The sequence below is a fragment of the Typopeltis vanoorti genome, chromosome 1 (assembly GCF_054136105.1).
Source record: "Typopeltis vanoorti isolate ZY-2024b chromosome 1, IOZ_Tvanoo_1.0, whole genome shotgun sequence".
Taxonomy (NCBI): Eukaryota; Metazoa; Arthropoda; class Arachnida; order Uropygi; family Thelyphonidae; genus Typopeltis; species Typopeltis vanoorti.
The window spans coordinates 175574683-175596556 of record NC_143549.1 but is presented as its reverse complement, the minus strand read 5'-3'; positions in this window follow the sequence as shown (position 1 = coordinate 175596556).

Genomic DNA, 21874 nt, shown 5'->3' with positions numbered 1-21874 from the left:
GATAATTCTACAGCGGGTTCACTAATCACTCAGCCAAACAGGCCGCGAACTATCTAGTCCTGTGTCGATATTACTGTCGTTATGCACTGCTGGCTAACAGCTGATGGTGTAGTTACAAGGATTGAATATGATCTGTTTGGTATTTTCATGGAAGATAGAATGGGGGGGGGGGGGTACTGCTTATTATAGCAGCTGAATTGCAACCAAAAAGAACAGGAGAAGGAGGGAGAATGCCTCTATATTTGAAACAATGTGGTATAAATTCTTACAAGTGTTTTCAGTTAAGAGTTTCATCGCTTACAGTTGCTCTAGTTAGCTACTATCCGAGCGTATATTTCCCGAAACGATGGAGTGGTGGCATCCCATTATAGTGAGTGAGCCTTTCAACATGGCTCAATTCACTGTTAATGTGTTCTGTGAAAATTACAAGATCATATGCTTCCTTTTATATTTGTATCAGCTATACCTATGTATTCAAACAGCCATTACAACAGATGATGTGCAGATATTTTGATCGGATAATGTCATATTGCAAAAGTAGCGATAAAAAATGAGAAATAAGCGGTCGCCGTTCTTCATATAGGAAGAACTTTTAATTCAATTATCCAATTTTCATTACAATTGTCATGTCCTTGATTAAAAAAATAAACAATCCCTTAAATATTTCGTATAAAATTTTAGAATGTGTGGTTTTGAAGCTAGTGTATATACTGAGTGAGCATGTTACATAAACAGTTCACCTATATTTGAAATCAATACGGTAACGCAGCTTACGCAATTTTTAATCGCATCACGCATGTCTCACGGAAGAATGACGTCTTGGAACGTTTTGTTATTTTATTATACGAACAATATACACCCTTTGTTGCAAGAGCACGGAGTTTTTGATGTACGACGTTTTACAAAGATGTCAACTAGTTCCATCTTCAGAGGTTTCCAAGTTATCGCATTTTCATGTGCACTCTTTGGATTCGCGTATTTTGAAGGAATCGTGTCTAAAGATAGCAGTGGGTTACGGATGAGGAAGTCCCGTTTATTGATTCTTTATTCTTTTGTTACATACTTGATTCCTTGCGTATATTTGTTTACTCTAATTAAATGCACTACATTATTTCATTTAGAACAAAGTAGTGTAGTTGTAATACGAGCACCTGTAGTTCTTTTCGCTTTCTATGTTCTGTTTATGCGCTTCGTCATGTACAGAAAGACATCAAGATTCATTTTTCTTATTCAACGATGTTGTAAATTAGAAAGCGATTCCAGAAAATGCATCCAGTTTAAGGGATCGTGCACGACAGTAAACATTGCTGTACTCGTTTGTATCTCAACCGTGGTATCTGCTTTTGCAGAGTGTTTATTTGACAACAAGACATTTTCTGTCAACTGTAAAATTCTCGATTTCTTTCCTCCAGATATACGAAAAATATTTTTGGTTTTCCTCCGTGGGTTTTCTGATTCATTTGTAATGATCTCCATCGCGATTATCCCATCGTGGATATCCTTTTTTTCTTCTTTTTTCCAATATGTACTGAAGGCAATTAACGAGGAAATGAGATATATGCTATCTCTTAACAAGTCAATACAAATCGATCAGATGAAGAAACTGATGACGCTCTTTTCAGATTGTACTAAACTTGTTAAAGAAATGGACTGCATGTTGTCATTCGAAATTTTCCTTACTTTTACTATAAACACTGGAATTTGTTGTTTTATGGGCTATCATGTAATTAATGGAGATATTCAAGAGAAGATCCAAATTGGAATTTCGACGTGTTTTGCATTTTTTGTAATGCTTTTTCCGTCAACTTTCGTCAGTAAATTAAAACAGGAGGTAAGTAATTGAATTTAAGATGACGCTGTTTGAATTGACTCATAGTTTAATAAATGATCTAGATCATTGGCTACAGATTTATACTTCTCGGAAACCAAGTGTGTCATTCCTATTCACTAATCATTCTGCACCTCTCTCTCTCTCTCTCTCTCTCTCTCTCTCTCTCTCTCTCTATATATATATATATATATATATATATATATATATATATATATATATATATATATATATATATATATATATATATATATATATATATATATACTGAAAATGTGTTAAATGTGTCCGATTCATATGTATATAATACCGTTTTAATGAACGCTAATTCCTTATTACACGTGTACTAAATTAAGTATCAAATTTTCTGCTATCTTATTCTACTGATAGAGAGGTCCTCGCGTGCTTTGTCTCTTGACATTATTGGATATACACAGGCATCCTCTCTCAAACATTCATCATCACCGTCGTTGATTGATTTTTCATGAGGCCGTATTATGGATGAATTCCAATGTTCCTAATCTTATTGTTTATATGCATGTACTTGGGTGTATTTTGCGGTTGTATTGTCTGAGGTGCTGTGTTGAAAATTTCGAAGCTGTTTACGTGAAATAATTCTACTTTTTATTGCTATATTAGAAAGATAGGCTAACGATTTGTAATCCTATTAAAAATAGTTAAAGCATATTAAAACTGCTTTAGAAATAAAAATTGTAACTGTATTTAGCGACTCGAATTGAAACCATATGGATTTCAATTTGGTTGAAATGGGTTTTAACCAAGGATAAACCCATTTGGTTGAAAGGTCATTTTTATTATTGTGAGGAGAAATGGAAGTACCAAGAGGAAACCCAACCAAAAAGCCGCATTCTGTCGTCGACTAACTCATTGCTCGAATACTGATGCCCTGTTACCAAATTCACCATTCATGTGCGTAGAGGATTGCTTGGATTACTTTTAAGTGATACTTAGATAACATTTTCATCTGAAAGGTTTTGTACGTCAGACTGGATTCAAAAACTATTATTATTATTAATCTGATTTTCAAATAATTTTATTTTGAAAATAATGCAGAAGGGATACAAAAGAAATCCGAAGCGATCAGTTGAAGAGATACAAACGTTTTATGAACAATTTGGGATTATGTCTAGCACTAGAAGGGTAGATTCAATTCCAATTGACGTCAAGAATAACAAAGGGCCAAAAGAAGAGAAAATAGTAAATATTATATTCAGCAATGCTACGAGTAGTAGATTGTTAAGAAATAATCTTGGGAACATGGTAGATATAGCGAAATTCGGTAAAAATATTTGCATGATGTCAACGGTATCTTAACTGAAGTGCTGATGTTTTGATAATGGACTTATAGAGTAATGACACTTTTTGTATCTTCGGTGACTTTCTTTGTGTGATTCGTACAAAATAACTTGGTGCTTATTAATTAAAAATTTAACGTTTTCTGAAATATTTATCATCAAATAACTTTCTACAGCGTGTCCCATAATTCAGAAAGGGGTTTAAACGTTAAATATATGTTCTTCTTTTTTTTATAATGAAATAAAGAACCCCGAGATTTTTATTATTAGTGAAGAAAAATCACATAATGTAAATGTCTTCCATTTTTGGCTTCACAAAGGCGGGTTCTTTTAAGGGAATGTTTTATGACAGCTGTTACTGTTTCTGGCTGCAGCTCTCTAATTTCTGTACGAATTTTCTCTTTCAGCTCTTCAGATTAGCCAAAGGAAGAAATCGCGAGATGTCAGATCTGGAGAATGTGATACCCAATCGATTAGAGATTTTCGACGAACTGCATAAATGAATAATGGAATGAGGCTTTTCAAAATAAAATAGCACGATGTTGGTTCGATGTAGGGGTGTAAACTATCCGGTGATTAATTTCCGAAATATTCCTTTGAATACGTGAAAAAAAAATAGAAGGAAAAAAATGAATAATCAAAAAACTTATTCACATTTTAAGTCCATCTTGGCTTATGGTCACTCCTGATATTTCGAGCATCGAATAGTTTTTTCTACGTCTTCAGTTACAATTTATCCTGACATTTTCCAGCCATTTTATTATTAGCATCTTCGCCTTATTATTTTTATCGTAAGTATCGCAAGCATTAATAATCTCCTTATATTGTAATTTCGATTAATCTTTGATATATTTTATTACTCTTATGGGCCGTCTGGTTTCCTCCATTTCTTGGATTTTACAAATTTTCTAATAAAATATAACATGATATTTTGCCATCTTTATATTATATATTTGTTCTTTTTTTTCTCAAATTTATTTCATGACTTCTGTATACCTGCTTTTACAATATCGATGTCTTAGATGATATATTCTCTAACAGAAGTGATAATTTAACTTTCGATATCACTTATTTAATTTTTCATGAATTCCTTTTTAAATTTGATTTAGACAGAAAATTCTTGTTTTTCTATTTTTGCAGAAAAATTTACTTTACCTTTTCTGGGTGGCATTTAAAAATATTTATACATTTGCCTAATGAAGTTTCATAATTTTGTTTTTCTTGTCATTCGTATACTATTTTCCAAGGATATTGATAGATTTTTTATTTTCTGCTATTTAGATATTTCATCTACTCATCTCTGTATTAAAAGTTTATAAATCTTAAATTTCATTGCGATGCTTATTTTCAGCATTCACATTTGCCAACTTTATTTTATATATTTCTTCTATTTAATTCTGTTGTGTTTTTCTCAAATTTATTCAATGACTTCTGTATTCATTTACTACATAAATCTTTACATATTCTAAAATCATTTTACGATAACACACCAAGAGGTAATTCCTTCCTGCATTTTTCTTTGGCTTATTATTTAAAAAGAATGTATGAAAAGCTATTAATAGAAATATAAAAGCGCTGATGGCAGTTATGAGGAATGCCTTTGCTTTGTAAAAGGCATTCGTTTTACAAAGGTTATGGAAAATTTTTACAAAACATTATCGAAAGCTCTAAAGAATCTGTAATTATCTGATAAGCTTCATTATTACATCTAATGGATTAAATAATTTTTATAATGAATTATTTTAGCACGAGACTCTTAGCAATAAACGGAAGTAACTGCATAGAAAATTGTTCTGATATTTAAGTATTCCAATATCTGTAGCGTTTAAAATATCGTAGTTTTGGGGTCATGTTTGAGCAATAAACGCTGAACATGTTAAGCCATTGAAAAGAAAATGATATTCATAATACATGTATTTAAGTTATTGATGAAATAAAGAGCCGAAAGGTTTCACTTCGGCGATGTTAAAATTATTTAAATTAAGGGTAGATTTAATCCCACATTATTTCAAAGCAGAATAAGAAAACTCTAGGATAGAAATCATAGCGTTTCTGGCCGAATATATCAAACTATAAAAGTACGGCGAGTCCTAGAGCGAGCAAACACCTAGGTGGTACAATACTGGGCAACTCGTTGTAAAGGTGGATAAACCTAGAATCGCAATTCTTAGTATTTGTCCTAATGTAAAATTCATCCCCTAGGAGATATATATTGTTTTACATTAAAGGAGATTGGTCACTACTCAGACCAGTTTCAACCTTTATTGATGTCTCATCAGTGAGTAGGTAGCCAAGATTATAGTGATGATAGCTTTAATACTTTACAATACGAGTTTTCAAAAAGGTGCACAGATAAATTAATGAAATAAAGAGCCAAAAGGCTTTACTTCGGCGATGTCAAAATTATTGATTTCTACCCTAGAATTTTTTTATTCGGCTTTGAAATAATGTCGGATTAAATATCCCCTTAATTTAAATAATTTTAACATCGCCGAAGTGAAGCCTTTTGGATCTTTATTTCATTAATTTATCAGTGCACCTTTTTGAAAAATCGTTTTGTAAAGTATTAAAACTATTATCCCTATAATCTTGGAATTATTTGGTCTACCTACTCACTGATGAGACCTAAATAAAGGTTGAAACCGGTCTGGGTAGTAACTACTCACTGAGGAGACCTGAAAAAACGTTGATCCAGGTAGGGGCTCTGTGAGTCTCTGTTTGGGAATAGGTTTTTTCCTATCTGAGTGGGGCTACTGTTGAGATTATGGCTCTACCTGGTGGTGGGGTGAGTCTGCCGCTGGGTAGAGCCAATATTGAGAAGTTCTGCTCGGTGACAGGGTGAGCCTGTCATTGAGTGGAACAATGCAGAGTTGGCCGATCGTCTTATTTTTAGAGCCCGTTTCACTTTTACATTCAATAAAGGTTGAAACAGGTCTGGGTAGTAACCAATCTCCCTTATGTAAAACAACATACATCTCCTAGGGGATGAATTTTACATTAGAGTTAATACTAAGAATAGTGACCCTGTCTTTATGTACCTTTGCAACGAGTTGCCCGGTATTGTACCACCCAGGTGTTTGCTCACGTGAGGGGACATTTAATCCCACATTATTTTTTCAAAGCCGAACAAGAAACCTCTAGGATAGAAATCATAGAGTTTCATGCCGAATATAGCAAAAGCCGACATGAAACTCTATGATTTCTATCCTAGAGGTTTCTTATTCGGCTTTGAAAAAATAATGTGGGATTAAATGTCCCCTTAATTAAATAATATTTAAGTTAAATAAATCTTTTTTATTTCAGGCTGAAAATACAACTTACTTGTTGTCTCAAATGAAGATTGAGAATCCTACTGTGCAAGATCAAGTTCAGGTGAGTCTTCCATGTTTCATTCGATAAAATATAAATATAATCAGACTGTCTGACCAAATACAAGTTCCTGAAGGAAAACATGCAGATTGAATATTTTGCAACAAAGGACAGTAAATGTATGCATATTGTGACATAATTTGCAGTTCAGGTTTTCTGGAAAATAATAATTGGAAATACACTGCAGAATTTCTTAGAGAATGCGATAAAATATCTGCTTTACAATTAAGTTACACTCTTGATCTACTGATCTACTTTTGTTTTTAGAAACAAAAACTCAACTTACAAAGACTAGTGTCGAAGCTTTATTTGTTTGAAATATGCAGCCCTTTCTTCAGAAGTGTGCTTTGTTTTTAAGAAAGCGTTTCTTAAAAGGTCACAAACATATATGGAAGGTGCAAAATCGTTTTCCGAATTTTGCTTATTCTTCGCCTATCAAAAGTATGTCAACTGGAAGAGAATAGGAACAATATGAGAAATAGCACTGACATCCAAAGCTGTTGCTGTCCAAGCTTTCGAGATATCCGAATCACTTTGAGTCAATCAATTATGGAGTTGCTAACCGCCGCTTCATCAATCTCCGTTTAAATTAATTCAGTAATTTCGATCCGAATTATTTGAATTTTAAGAATTTTCTAATACCATGATGTTGATTGTTCTAGAATCATTGAAAACATGCATATAACACATATCGGCTTCTTTATGTATTTTTTTTCTGATACGGTTTTTCCAGCAATGTTGAAAACATATTATGCATTAGTTCCATCGGTAGGTTAAGGGTTAAATAATGCGAGAGCCTTCCCTACAAACGAACATGATATTTCTTGAACCACATCACTCCTGCAAAAACAATGGTATTGGGATTGACATCGTTCATATAATATCATTGTAATCATGATATTTCCAAACATTCTTGACTGATATTTGAACCTAGTGTCCAGAGAGTGAAGAAGCTAGCCATAAGACCATAACAGGCCTGAAATTCGAAACAAGTCACCTTTAAATTCATTTTATCTCTTGAAAAACAATGCAAATAGGTTCATACTTTCGGAAATCTTAAAATATGTCACGAAACATAAAACAAGTTCAACTTAATTTGCAGAATATACATATATATATATATATATATATATATATATATAAATATATATATATATATTTATATATATATATATTTCTACAGATATTAACCACAGTGACAGAATCACGGCTATAAGTATTCAAAATGAACCAGCAAACCTGAATATTATAATGGTGTACATGCCAACATCACAACATTGCGATGAAAAATAATGGGAGATTGGAACACTATAGCAGGAGAAGAGGGCAATGATAATCTTTAAGGAAGATTTAGTCTTGGATGTAAGAATGAAAGAGAAAAGCAATTAATAGAATTTTGTACACAAAAACAGTTAGTTGTAGCAAATACACTATTTCAAGTACTAAAAATAATAAGATACACCTGGAAAGCGCCTGAGGATTCCAATATATCAAATAGATTATGTATTGGTGAAGAAAATATACAGAAACCAAATAAAGAATTGCAAAAGCTATCCAGATGCCGACATCAGTAGTGACCATAACCCTGACTTAATGAAAGCCGAACTGAAAAATAGGAAACAAATCCAAAGAGAGAAACCAATAAGATGGAACCTTTAAATATCAAAGAGTAAAGAAGTAAAGATACCAAGAGGCAACTGATCAAACATTCCAGAAAACATAAATACAATCATCCCTCGACTTACGTCGGGGTTCCGTTCCATCCGGCAGGACATAAGTCGGTTCAGACGTAAGTCGATACATTAAATCAACAGAGTTATACGGGTTAGGAACTTAACAGTATAAAGTATACTACATTTTAATTTTTAAACCGTATTATAAAAATGTACTCTGCGTTACTGCCACTATAAAAACAAGAGAATAATCACCCAAATGTTCCATATAGGAAGGACTAGGCTGCGGCTCTTCTGGAGTAACCTTTGTTTTTTTGATGAAAACTGATCACAACATTCCAGAAAATATTTAGTCAGAATATTGCTTAAATCCAATGGAATGTGATTAAACAGTCTATTTCAAATGCATCAAAACAGTTATTAAAAATTACAGTAAAAGTACAAAGAAAACATTGGATAACAGATGAAATACTTCGCCTTATGGACGAAAGAGAGAAATATAAAAATACTATTAAAGAAGAAGAAGATGTGGTCAAATCAAATATCTTAAAAACCAAATTACAAGAAAATGCAGACAAGCCAAAATATAATACCTGAAAGAACAATGTAATAACGTAGATGAATTGTTTAAAATATAAATCATAGAGAGAGAGAGCCTAAAGAGAAATTAACAAATTAACTGTCAAATTAAATATGAATAGGCAAAAACAATGCCATCAAAGACAAAATGGAAAATTACTCATAGAATCTGAGGATATTTAAGCGCCTCCGTAGCGCAATTGGAAGAACGACGGTACTTTGCGCCCTTCGATTGGAATAGGCTTAAGTTCGATTCTCGTCGCGACGGGAGGAATCTTTATCTGGTTGATTTCAATCGATGGTGAGTTAGCCGATCTCATACGGAGGTAGCAGGGTTTTTTCACCCGGAAACTCGGGTTTTTCATCCCGCATACATACACATCGGCCCTTCAGAACACACACAATTTACAGACAAAAATTACTAGTTGTGGTGGTGTTGGAGGTGGGCGGTAGATGGCGTTGATTCGTAGTAGAGGTAAGGTGTAGAGACAGTTGAAGATGTCTTCCCGCGATGAGTCTTCGGACTCCTTGGAGGTATCAGGAATAATAATAATATTAATGAAATGGAAGAATTATCTTGAAAATTTTTGTAATGGCGAAGAACTTGATGTTGATATTAGCATAGAAAACCAAAAAAAAAAGAGATAACCTAGGACTCCAGCAATGCGAGAAGAATTCGATAAAGCACTATCCGAAATGAGTAAGAGAAAAAGTACATGTGTAGACAATATTCCTATAGCACTACTACTAAATCTAGGTGATGAGACAAAATCCTTACTCTATCAATTAATAGCAATAGCCCAAATCTATGATAGAGGAGAAATACCAAATGAGTTAATGAAATTAACTATAATACCAATACCAAAAAAAGAATAATACTAATAAATGCAGCCAATTTAGAACAATAGCATTAATCCCACATGTTAGGACAATTCTACTAAAAATTATTCAAAATATAATTTATTCAAAAATAGATTGTCTACCGGATGAAGACCAATTTGGATTCAGAAAGAATAAAGGAACAATAAGAACAATAGTAGAAAGAGGAATAGACCTTAGTAAATATACTTACATTTGCTTCCTTGGTTTAAAAAAGAGTTTGATAAAGTGAACCAGCAAATACCCCTTAAACTGTCTAACTATTATTGGCATAGACTTGAGGGATAGGATAATAATTTATTCTATTAAAAAAAATAGACTTACTGAAATCAATGATAAGGAGAAAATAATAAATATAAGGAGTGGAGTAAGACAATGATGTATACTTTCACCACTTTTATTTAATCTATATATTGAAAATATAATTCAGGAAACTAAAGATAAAATAAATAGCGGCATAAAGATATTAGCATAGTGGTGAGCAAGTCATGTGTATAAGATTTGCTGATGACATAGCCCTTGTAGCAGAAAACAGAACGTTAAAATCAATACTACAATTACTCAATAATAACCTCGAAAAATATAAAAAGAAAATCAACACAGATAAGTAAAATCCTTTTTACAGGCAAAACTCACTATAAATATAGAACACATACACATCTGGGCTAAACAAACAAACAAACAAAAAAAAACAATTAATGAGCTTTAAGTACTTAGGAAGCCTAATAACAGAAGATGGCAGAACAAGCGAAGACATAAGATCAAGAATAAACAATGCAAAAGCCCAATTCTCGAAGATGAAAAGCGTTTTAACAGGAAACATCAACCTACAATTGAAAAAAAAAAGAAAAGAAAAGAAATTGATATGGAGCATTGCACTGTATGGATGTGAAACATGGATTCTAGGCAGAGAAGACGTAAGAAGATTGGAGACTTTTGAAATGTGGTGCTGGCGCTGCATGAATAAAATTAAATGGACAGAAAAAAATCGAACGAACAAATCCTGAATGAGATAAGCGAAATAAGAAATCTAATTAGATCGATCAAAATTAGAAGGGATAGGTGGTATGGACATATACTTCGGCATGATGAACTTGTGAAAAGAATAACTGAAGGCAAAATAGAGGAGCAAAGAAGAAGAGACAGACTAAGGAAAGGCTTTGTTGACCAAATCAAAGAAAGCACAGGTTTGAGGAGGAATTACCAGGGAATTAAGAAGAAAGCCAATGACAGAGCGGATGGAGGAAATATATATATATATATATATATATATATACAGGGTGTTCGGGATAAATTTGACATATTTATAATTAATTATATTTTTCCGTAAGTTACATGTATTAACACACACTTCTCTTCATTTAAACGTTTGGACCCTTCTTCATTCATATACAAGATGTCAGAAAGGATGGATAGCTGGAACCCACCTGAATCATGGAAGAGAATAACTTGTATCATGATGATTCGTGCCCGCCATCAAAATAAGGATATTACGACTGCTGCCCAATGCTCCCTGAATACAGTAAAAACAATCAGGCATGAACTAGAGACTTGCAATGGTGACTACGAGGATGTAGCAAGAAGAAAGATCCCTAGCAGACGATCTGATTGCGTTCGTACAGCAGAATTCCTCGCAAATCTGCAGGAACAGGTGTTGAAGAACCCTGGCATTGGAATTCGGGCTTTGTTCGTGGAGTTGCTAACTGTAGTCAAGCCCTGGATAACAAGGGTAGGCAATGGTAGGCCGTATGTATGGCAGCAGGATTCGGCCCCTTGCCACACCTCTGGGAAAAGTCAAAAATGGTTGTCTGAAAATTTCTACGACTTCACCAGTCCAAATGTTTGGCCTCCAAACTCCCCAGACCTTAACCCCATGGATTATTTTGTATGCGGCGCAGTTGAAAAAGACACCAATCGCACTTCCAGTAATACAAAAGCCCAGTTAATGGATGAAATTAAAACAGTTTTTGCGGCCCTTCCCAGGGAGACTGTAGCATCAGCTTGTTCGAGGTTCCGAAGCAGAATTGAAGCTGTGATCGATGCTAATGGTGGTTATTTTGAGTAAATCTTGTTGATAGTATTGTAATTAACTCTGCCTGTAATGTTTTTTTGTCAATTCATTAAATTTAATAGATACAAAGAAGATTTTCTTTTTCCTTACGAAACTGTCAAATTTATCCCGAACACCCTGTATATATATATATGCCTTGGTATTCAGGGTGTAGCTATTCACTGAGGAGACTTCAGAAAAGGTTTAAACACTTCTGGGTAGTGACCCCACACGTAATGTATTGCAGTATACATCTTTTAGTGAGATGTGCTTTACATTATGGGAAAATACTAAGAATAGTGATCAGAGCTTTACCTACCTTTATGATGAATTGCTCTGGTGTTGTACCATCTTTAGACTTGAACTTTGTTTCAGGCGCAAACTTAATTGATTGCATACTTAGGATTAGGAGAAGCATAACCAAGTTTATAAAATTACTTGGTTATCCTAATATACAATATCCCCAAGTTAAAAAATAATTTATTACATCTCTATCCCCTCCAGAGATTTTTATTAAAAATAAAAACACCTTGTTACAACTTCTATAGGTAAAGTTGATAAGGCTCTGTATTACTAAAACCTTAGTATTTAGGGTCTAGCTACTCACTGATGAGACCACAATAGGAGTCGGAACTCGTGGGGACAGGCCTTGAGAGGCTCTGCTTGGGGATAGGTTTTTTCCTTTCTCTGAGTAGGGCCACCGCTGAGATTATGGCTCTGGCTGGTGGTGGGGTGAGCCTACCACTGGGTAGAGCAAATGCTGACAAGTTCCTCTCGGTGACGGGGTGAGTGTGTCACTGAGTGGAACAACGCTGTATTGGACGGCCACTATGGAGTGGTCTAGGGATCGTCCTAATCCTAATTTTTAGAGAGATCTTTACTTAAATACACCTCAAAAAAGGTTGAAACCCTCTGGGTAGTGACCCCACCCATAGTGTAGAGAGATCTTTACTTAAATAAACCTCAAAAAAGGTTGAAACCGTCTGTGTAGTGACCCCACCCATAATGTATTGCAGTATACATTTTTTAGTGAGATGTGCTTTACATTATGGGAAATACTAACAATAGTGATCAGAGCTTTAACCACCTTTACAATGAGTTGCCCTGGTGTTGTACCATCTTTAGACTTGAACTATATATATATATATATATATATATATATATATATACAGTATATATTATCGAATTAATATATATTTAATTTGAGAGGATACAATAATCAACCATCGGATTAGGTTTATAACTTTAAATAAAATTTTATTAATATTAATATGTTACTTACAGAATATCTCATGATTTGTCAAATACGATTGTTAGCTATTTCTCAATCGTTCAGGATAAATTCTTATTTTATATATATATTTCAGATTTTGACATTTCTTTCCAATTGCCGTGAACAGAAACCAAATATATCAGGACTTGGATTTTTTGATGTGGACCTTGCTCTTATGAAAAATGTACGTATTTTATTTCTTGTTTAATTTTGTTTGCATGTCCATTTCATCGGTTACAGTAGTCATTAAAGCTTTTTCATATATATATATATACATATATATATATATATATATATATATATATATATATATATATATATATATATATATACACCAGGTGGCCATAAAATAAATTTCCCTCTTTGGAGGCATCTGTAGCTAAAACCAATAAACGGAATGATAAAAAAGATTAGTACCGTGCTGGCGGAGCCGAAAACACGCGGATAATTACATTAAAGGCAGACAAAATGGAATCAAAACATTTCGATGGTGTAAGCGACAGTCGCATCATTTCTTCCCGCTGGATATGTGGCACATTACAATGACAATAATAATAATAATAATAATAATAAAACTAAAACAACAACTTGAGAGAGATACAGGAATTAATGTAGTGATTGAAAACTCACAGGAAATAATGTTTTATTCATCAGAATCAGGGTGTCCTGGACCACATACACGAAATTCGAACACAGCAGTAGTAACGTCTGTAACTGTCTCTTCTTGAACTGCTTTCCGTCCGCTGCCATGTCTAACTCCCAGTGATCCAGTTTCTTCAAACTTTTTAATCATAGCTCTTAATACCACAGCTGACATAGGACCTGTACGCAAGTTATGAAGCCTTCTAAATTCCCGAACGGCCGCTACGGCATTGCACTGTTTATGGTAAAACAACTGAACAAGTAAAGTACGCTGAAGCAAGATAGGACACATATTGAGCACAATTCGTCAGCATTCGAATAACTGCCTGAACGTTCCCGATGATGGCGCTGCTGACACATACGCACAGTAAAATTTGAATCATCCTTTTCACCTGCGTTTACTACAAATATTTGACTGCTTTCGGCTCCAGCAGCGCCAAAATTGTCCCTATTGGCAACTTTTAATGCTATTTTTTTTTCACGAATCATCTCCCTATGCTTTCAAAAGTCTCAATATAAATTTTTCTTTTAGCTACAGATGCATCCAAAGAGGGAAAGTTATTTTATAGCCACCTGGTATATATATATATATATATATATGTGTGTGTGTGTGTGTGTGTGTGTGTGTGTGTGTGTGTGTGTGTGTGTGTGTGTGTGTGTGTGTGTGTGTGTGTGTGTGTGTGTACAAATAAAATTTAACACATCGGTGCTGTGTGTCGGAAAGACACATAGCACCAATGTGTGTGTCTTTTCTGTGGCGGCCAGAAAGAAATAAGAACCTAATAAGGCTTGTTGATCAACTGAAAGTTAGATTCCATAATCATTTTTGAATAAATGAAAAAATGCTGCCTGTGTTTTGGTGGCACTGACCGTCACCAGGTTGTTCTCTTCTGACGGAAACATAGAAAAGAGATATTAATGTTTAGGAATTGATTACGGAATACCTTGTAGAATGCGACATAAAGACAATGCATGGACAGAAGTGGAAGGAAGAGGAGAATGAGGTTTTCTTAGTCGGTTTGGAGAGTTTCATTATGATTGGGCCATATTAATTTTGGGTAGTACTGAGATTGAGTGACATAATATTACTAAGATATAAAAAGGAGATCAGTGTTTAAGGCACACATTATAGATTATCTAGAAATAATTCTATAAATAGGGCATTGAAGCTGACTATCAGATGCTGTGGTAACCACTACATAAACCTGTCACATAAGGTTTGAAATGATGAGACAATTGATTGCTGATGACTTTCGGAATTATGTTTTGCTAACTAACTCTCCTGGTCTATGGAATGAATGGAAAATTAGCGTGTTTGCATCATGCAAAGTAGATATCAGATCAGTACGAAGATTGTAAGGATAATACTCGTAGATTAAAAGCATAAATTCTAAGGAACATGTTTTAAAGACAGCTGATGAGATACCATCAAGACCTGAAAACGTGTTGGTGAAGATGTTATTCAGAATCGTTTCAATGCTTTTCTGAGATTAGGCTAGAGGAAGCATGTCGTAAGCAGAAATCGGTAAAATAGGCTTTTTCATCAATGCAGAAATTTGGAAGGGGATAATGATGTCAGGAGTCAGACTTGTCTTTGCTCGTTATTACAATAGTGCTATCTGGATATGAGCGAGAGAGAGAGAGAGAGCTCCTGATGGCCAAAGATTGCTCTCAATAGCTTCGGCGAGAGGGCAGATGAACAGAAAGTTATGAACAGAAAGCAACTTTTGTACAGAAAGTGGGGCTTAGATTAGTCGGTGGACAATTTACAACTGTAACCTGCTGCATTGTAGGTTGAATTAGTGGTTTAGGTTTGGTTTCAGCCATATGGGAATTGATGAGTTATTTATAATCCCACGTGCAGTTTTGTTGGAGAACTAGTGGTGGTGGACTTGGTTGTATTGGACGATGAAAGCCGATAAGCGTTAATAGGTAAGAAGAAGGAAACGATTAGTCAGCTCAAGGAGAGGAGTAGTAATTATTTAAGAGTTTATTCCATTTTGTGCTATTTTAGGACCGGTGGACAAGAGATGATAATTCAATTGACGAAAGTTCTGTAGATAAGGATACTTATAAAAGTTTGTTGTAGTTACAGGAGAAAACTCACAGTATGTTTATCAATAGGACAGGTTAAGGAGAGACCGCATTATTTGTACTATTCTGGTCATCATGAACAGGAAATACGTCTCAGCTTGTTCTTTGGAAAGAAAGAAACGAACACTCTGAATTGTGAACACTGAACGCACGAAGAACGACTAATTCATATTTGGTTATCTGGATTCATATAACTAAGGTTGAATTAAGATAAGTCACCAAAAGATCCCAACGGTTTAATAACTTGGAGAGCGACAGAGACAGCAAATGGCATCACTGGATGGATCAAGGGAATTTTGAACCACAATAGGTCAAAAAGAGATGATTTTCGATTTGTCACTCTCGGACACAGTGCGTCAGGTTTGAAAAAAGTTGACACTGTTGGCCTAAAAACATTTTCCCCTTGTGATATTATGAATCGTGTAGAGTTAATCATTCAAGTTGAGATGGACATTGGTTAAGGCTGATTTTTAAGATACTGAAAAAATACAGTTCAGGTTTATATGTCTACAGATGCTTGCCAGTACTGAAAACAAGCTTAAAATACTACCTAAATAAGAATACGTTTTTGAAGAAACGAACACTAAAATTATAAGGAAATTCGGTAGCATTTAGGTCTGTTAAGATTATGTACTCATTTTTAGCGTCTTAGCAATTTCCAAGGGTAGTGCAGAATGCAAAATTATTACGTTCAAGTTTTTCTACAATTACTAAATATGTTTTTACACTCGCATAAATATTACTTATAGAATTTAGTTGTTCCACACTGCCCATTTATCAGTAATTCAAAAGAAAGTTTATTATTATTCCATGAATTTGAAAATCTAAATATGATTTAATTTTTTTTGGACAATAAGACATTCATGTGACATACGAGTATAGTACATATGCTTGTGCAGTACGTTGGTATAGAAGAAACGCAAAAAAACATAAATATAACGACATGCATTAGCGAAGCAGAAATAAAGGAAAGGAAAACAACAATACCAACGGAAAAAAAAGAAGGCATTTTCATGGAACTGAAAGCAATCTTCCTTACAGACGTACATAATGTGGTAATAATCTTCCATTCTGAAGGAAAGTATGAAGTGTGAGGGATATTAATGGTGATTTTATGAATAATGAATATGGTAACTATAGATACTGGACAGGAAACAGCATTTCTTTTCACTCATAGAAATTCATATTACTTACGGTACGATAACTTATATGGAAAGTGGATTAAGAAATAATCGAAGCAAAATCACTAACGAAATGAACTTATGGCAAACGCACCGTTGATCGACAAGATTTAGCCATTAAACAAATTTATTCCAAAATCGTTTTCAGTCAGTTTTATTTATACATAAAAATAACTAAATATCATTAATTCCTAATATTTCTTTTTTTTTTCAGATATTTGGCACCATCATCACCTACACCATCATACTAGTGCAAACAGTACCTTCGAGATAGAACTAAATGTATTGTTCTTATTTATCGTTAAGAAGGATAAAGTTAATTTATTATTCTTTGCTTGCTGCTTGAAAATTCACAAGCCATCAGCTAATCGACACCACAAGGTCCGAAGACAGTGAAAAGATTAATTGACATAATCATTAAACATACATGCCTTAATCGATGGTTTTGCAAATAGTGTATGTTGATTAGTGCATCGCGTGCAGAAAAGCTAAAATTAGAAGTGATACTAATTTTATGCACATGTCAAGATATAAGCATATATACCAGCTATACACCAGAAGGACATGTCACTTGGTATGTGTGTAAATTCCACGAATGGAAGTTTTTGAAATATCCTGCTTTAGCTCTGCTAAGAAGATTGCAGACACGCACAAATTCTCTTAATGAACATGATTTTTAGGTTTAAGTGGTTTACAATCATTTCCTTTGTAGTTACATATAAAGCATCCCCATTGCTCGACTGAACCCATTAATATGCATTAAACAAATAATAATAAAAAAGTTCGAAAACTTTCTCTTCTCTTCCATCATTTTACCTAATATTTTTGCGTTCTTTATATATTTTTACCATTATTATTAGCAGATCGAAATACTATCGTGAAGAATTTAGTATGAAATTATTTAGGAAAGACTTAGTTTATTATTATTTTTTTCTTTATATCAGACTTATTGCTGGTAGCAATACAACATTTCCTTCCATTCTTCTCTTATGTTTGCTTTCCTCTTTATTTCGTAGTATGTTTAAGTCCAGTGCTTTATTTTATTTGATCAAAGTATCTTTTCCTTAGTCTTCCCTCTTTCTCTTTTTCCTTTGATTTTGCCTTCATTATTCTTCTAGTCAAACATTCATGTCGAAAGATTTGTCCAATTCATCTGTCTCTTCTTGTTATGAATGCTTATATCCGTATTCGGTGTTTATTTACTATCTTAAACAGCACTTCTTCATTAGAAAATTGGTGGAAAAATCTGAAGAGAGTAAGCCGTCCACCATGACGCGTAGTAAGTAACCAGTGAGAAAGTTGGCGATCCAGTTGCTGGTGAGGAAGGGAGACTATAAGATGGCAGTTTGGTGAACAGGCCCCCATGCCAAACCCGAACAGATGCCTTTGAGATGTCGAAGGCAACCACATGAGTTTCTCCAAATTTCACCATGGCCTGAGTCCAAAGGTGGGTGATCAAATTCGCCAGTTGATCGCAAATGGCGGAATCCATACTGCTGGTCACTGATTACATTTTCATGTGTCTAGGTGGTTCAAGTGTTGTTTCTTTGTGACCTTTTCCATAATTTTTATGAGAATAGAAGGATGGGCTGGATGGATGGATGGATGGATGGATGGATGGATGGATGGATGGATGGATGGATGGATGGATGGATGGATGGATGGATGGATATGGACCTGTCTCCATGTTGTCGTCTAGATGCTAGTTGAGTAGGATATATTAAAGACACGATACAGGGTGGGTGTTAGTTCTGGGACACAATTTTTAACACAATCAGAACCAAATGCTTTGTTCGAGTTGAGCTTATTCATCAGATTTCTTTTTGTCGAAAGGTTATGGTAGACATGAAGGGAGTCGTTCTTTGTGGATATCCAGGTGATCAATGCAGAAATTGGAAGAAAAGTGTGATGCAAGTAAGTTGTCCTTATGTTATAGTGAGGCCACTACAGTATCGTCTGGATGAGAAAGTGATGGAAAGCTGGGCGAGCAAAAGTTGTACCCAATGGCCTTGACAAGGGACCATAAAGTGCGACTTTTAGGAGCTGAGTTTGCAACATTTGGCCCCCTTCAAAATCTAACTTGAACGTCATGATGATTCCTTTGCAACTGCTGCAGGCTGCAGTGTAGGCAGAGAGAGAGAGTAGCTGGAGTTTTGGTCTTCATCTAGTTGTGGTAAGCCGAGTTTTTTTTTTCTTTTGCAGCCTTGGCACACTTTTTTTCAGAAAAAACGACTTAGATGGTTGATGGGAATTTGAAGTCCTCATTCCAGTAATGATGATTTTTATTATTCGATCTGAGCAGGTGTTTGGATCAAAAGATCCCAAGCAGTAGTCAGACCATGAGAATAAGAAATAGAAGTCACGGAGGTCCTCCCCGTTGGCATCGTTGTAATGCCAAAGGAAAGGAGACTGTGAACTGATGGGTGTAGGTTATTCTGCAGTAAAGAGACGTTTCAGGTTGTGGTCCAAGTTTCTAGGAGGAGAACCGACAACATCAGTATACCAGGAAGAGGAGCTTGTTGGAAGAGATCAATTTTGTTGGCAGATTGGCGGGGGGGGGTTATCTGGTATCTGATGGGAAGATTTATGATGTGAGTTAGCTCATTGCTGATGATGAATACCTCAGCAACCCTGCCTGCTTGATCGGTGAAACTGGAGAAGGGAAGCTAATATGAGTTGTGAACATCGACGTCCCCAAGAAGAATACCCTCACTATTGGGATACTTAGAATGTAAAAAGTCGAGCTTTAGAGATAGAAAGTTGAAGAGGTTAAAGTGGTTGACGGAGTTTGAAGAGCGATAGAGGGAGCATATGAAAAAGGGCAGATTGATTTGCTAGTGAATGTTTGAGCAAACGAAGATTAAACAGTGGAGATTCGACGATTTGCAGTCATTGGCATTGTATATCACAAAAAGAGCAAGTTGTGTAATGTGTAATTTGGACAGTTGAGGTGTATAGTGGCTATTGAGGATGCCAGTTGGGATAGTGAAAGCAATGATAGCTCAGGTTTAGATGACTGTAGGTGGTGGTGGTGCACATCGTTTATGTTGCTGTTTAGGCCACGGATATTGGTGGTGGATGTGGAATTACCGAACTTGCCAGAGAGTTTGGAATCCAGGCTATACACAGCGTTTCAACCCAATTGAATGAGGTTAAAAAGTTTGTTAAGAGATCATCCTCGCTCTACCACGCAGCATAAAGGCCGAGGTTTGGTTATAACAGCAAAAGGTAATCGTCGCACCATGGTAGGTCAGCTTGGAAGTCGACTCCATTCAATATACAGGTACGTGGCTATCTCGACAAATTTTGCCAAACCGAGACTACGACAAGTAGTCCTATACGCCTGAAGGCTTGTAGTCTGCATCCATTTATCCATAACTCATTCATAGAGCACATTTTCATTGGTGGTGAATCCCTCAGAATTGGACAAGCCACCAGTGTGCTAATGTAGTCTTTAGAGATGAGAGTCATTTTTGTCTTTCCTCCGATTCTAGCTAAGATATGAAAATTATTTCATATCCATGTAAAAATGTAGTTCATCCTTTGCTTTTGTTCACCAGTGTGTAATATTCCATATTCACCATATTCTGAAAGTGAAAGTAATAAATTTTACTTCAGAGTCCTAATTCCCTTTCGTTTTCCAGATTTATTTGATGTTTCAGCAAGACCCATTTCGAGATTGAATGCACGCAGGGTCTACTTCTCATGATTGTAGAATATGAGTGAGTTTTCATGTGGCATTGCCACAACAGAGGTGCGATGTTGCTAATAAGCAACATCTCACCTCTTTTCATGCGTTGGTATGGGCTGTACAGTTCAATTGGCTGATGCACTACGCCGAAGTCGGAGTTCTAAATGGAGAATATTCTCGTTTCCTCTTAGCAAAATATTTCAAGCATGCAATTTGGATTTTTTGACTTAACACTAACCTTTTCTAGCCTTTCATTATACTCATCAAACGTTCTCGTCGGACGCTGGAATTGAACCAATGATGGGTTTGTTTTGTGAAACTACGTTACTGCGAGGTTACCCAGATAGCATATATGTAATATTCATATTAATAATGGAAGTTGGTTTCGATATATTACAAATGAATTTGGCAGTTAAGTTAAGATACACGTCCATGCCGAAATCGAAGACCGTTGCAATATTTAATTTAAATTAACGTTTAATGTATTTTTCATGTATTTGTAGGCATTTGTTGTGTTTAAAAGCCTGTATGAACATAATAGTTTCAAAAGATTTTAATAAATGTATTTGAAGATAATGAATTATTCATAACAGAAATAAGAGAACTGTTATTCTTTTGATTACTCTTTCTTTAAAGCCTACAAAACCTTTTAAAAAGTTATGTTTGATGTGGTTCACTTTCGGAAATGCGATCTGTTACAACGAAAAACAAACTTCCCAGAATGACAAAGATCGGATTTATAAATATTTTATAATAATAGAATACGTTGTAATACTTTAATCTTATTTACTCTAAGGCAATCTGCGATATTAATCAAATATCTATTATAATCCTGCCACTAAACAAGCGGGTTCTATTAAAAATATATGCCCATGACAATCGTTTGCGTTTTTACAAGTGAAACATTATTTCTCAGGTGTGGTTACTTTCCCATCTGAAATGCTGTTGTGATTCCGAACCACTCTTGAATGATATTGGCAACGTGGTACGTGGATTATCCAGCTGGAACACATCTGTGCTATCCCTGAAGACAGTCACCGTGTATGGATGATGAACTGTAGCTACCTGATCAACTACATCCCCCTACTATGAATTACTACTTTGCAGCATTCACAGTCAAGTTCTAGATATCGGAATTCCATGAGATTTCCAGGAAACATCCTCATACGATATGGCTTGTACCATCTGCAGCCTGTTTCTTCTGGACCATGCTATCGGAGTGATTACTTCAGATTTTCACTTAACCTTTCACCTTTCGTCCAAACGCACAGCTCGAAATGTGTTTCATTTTGAAAATGC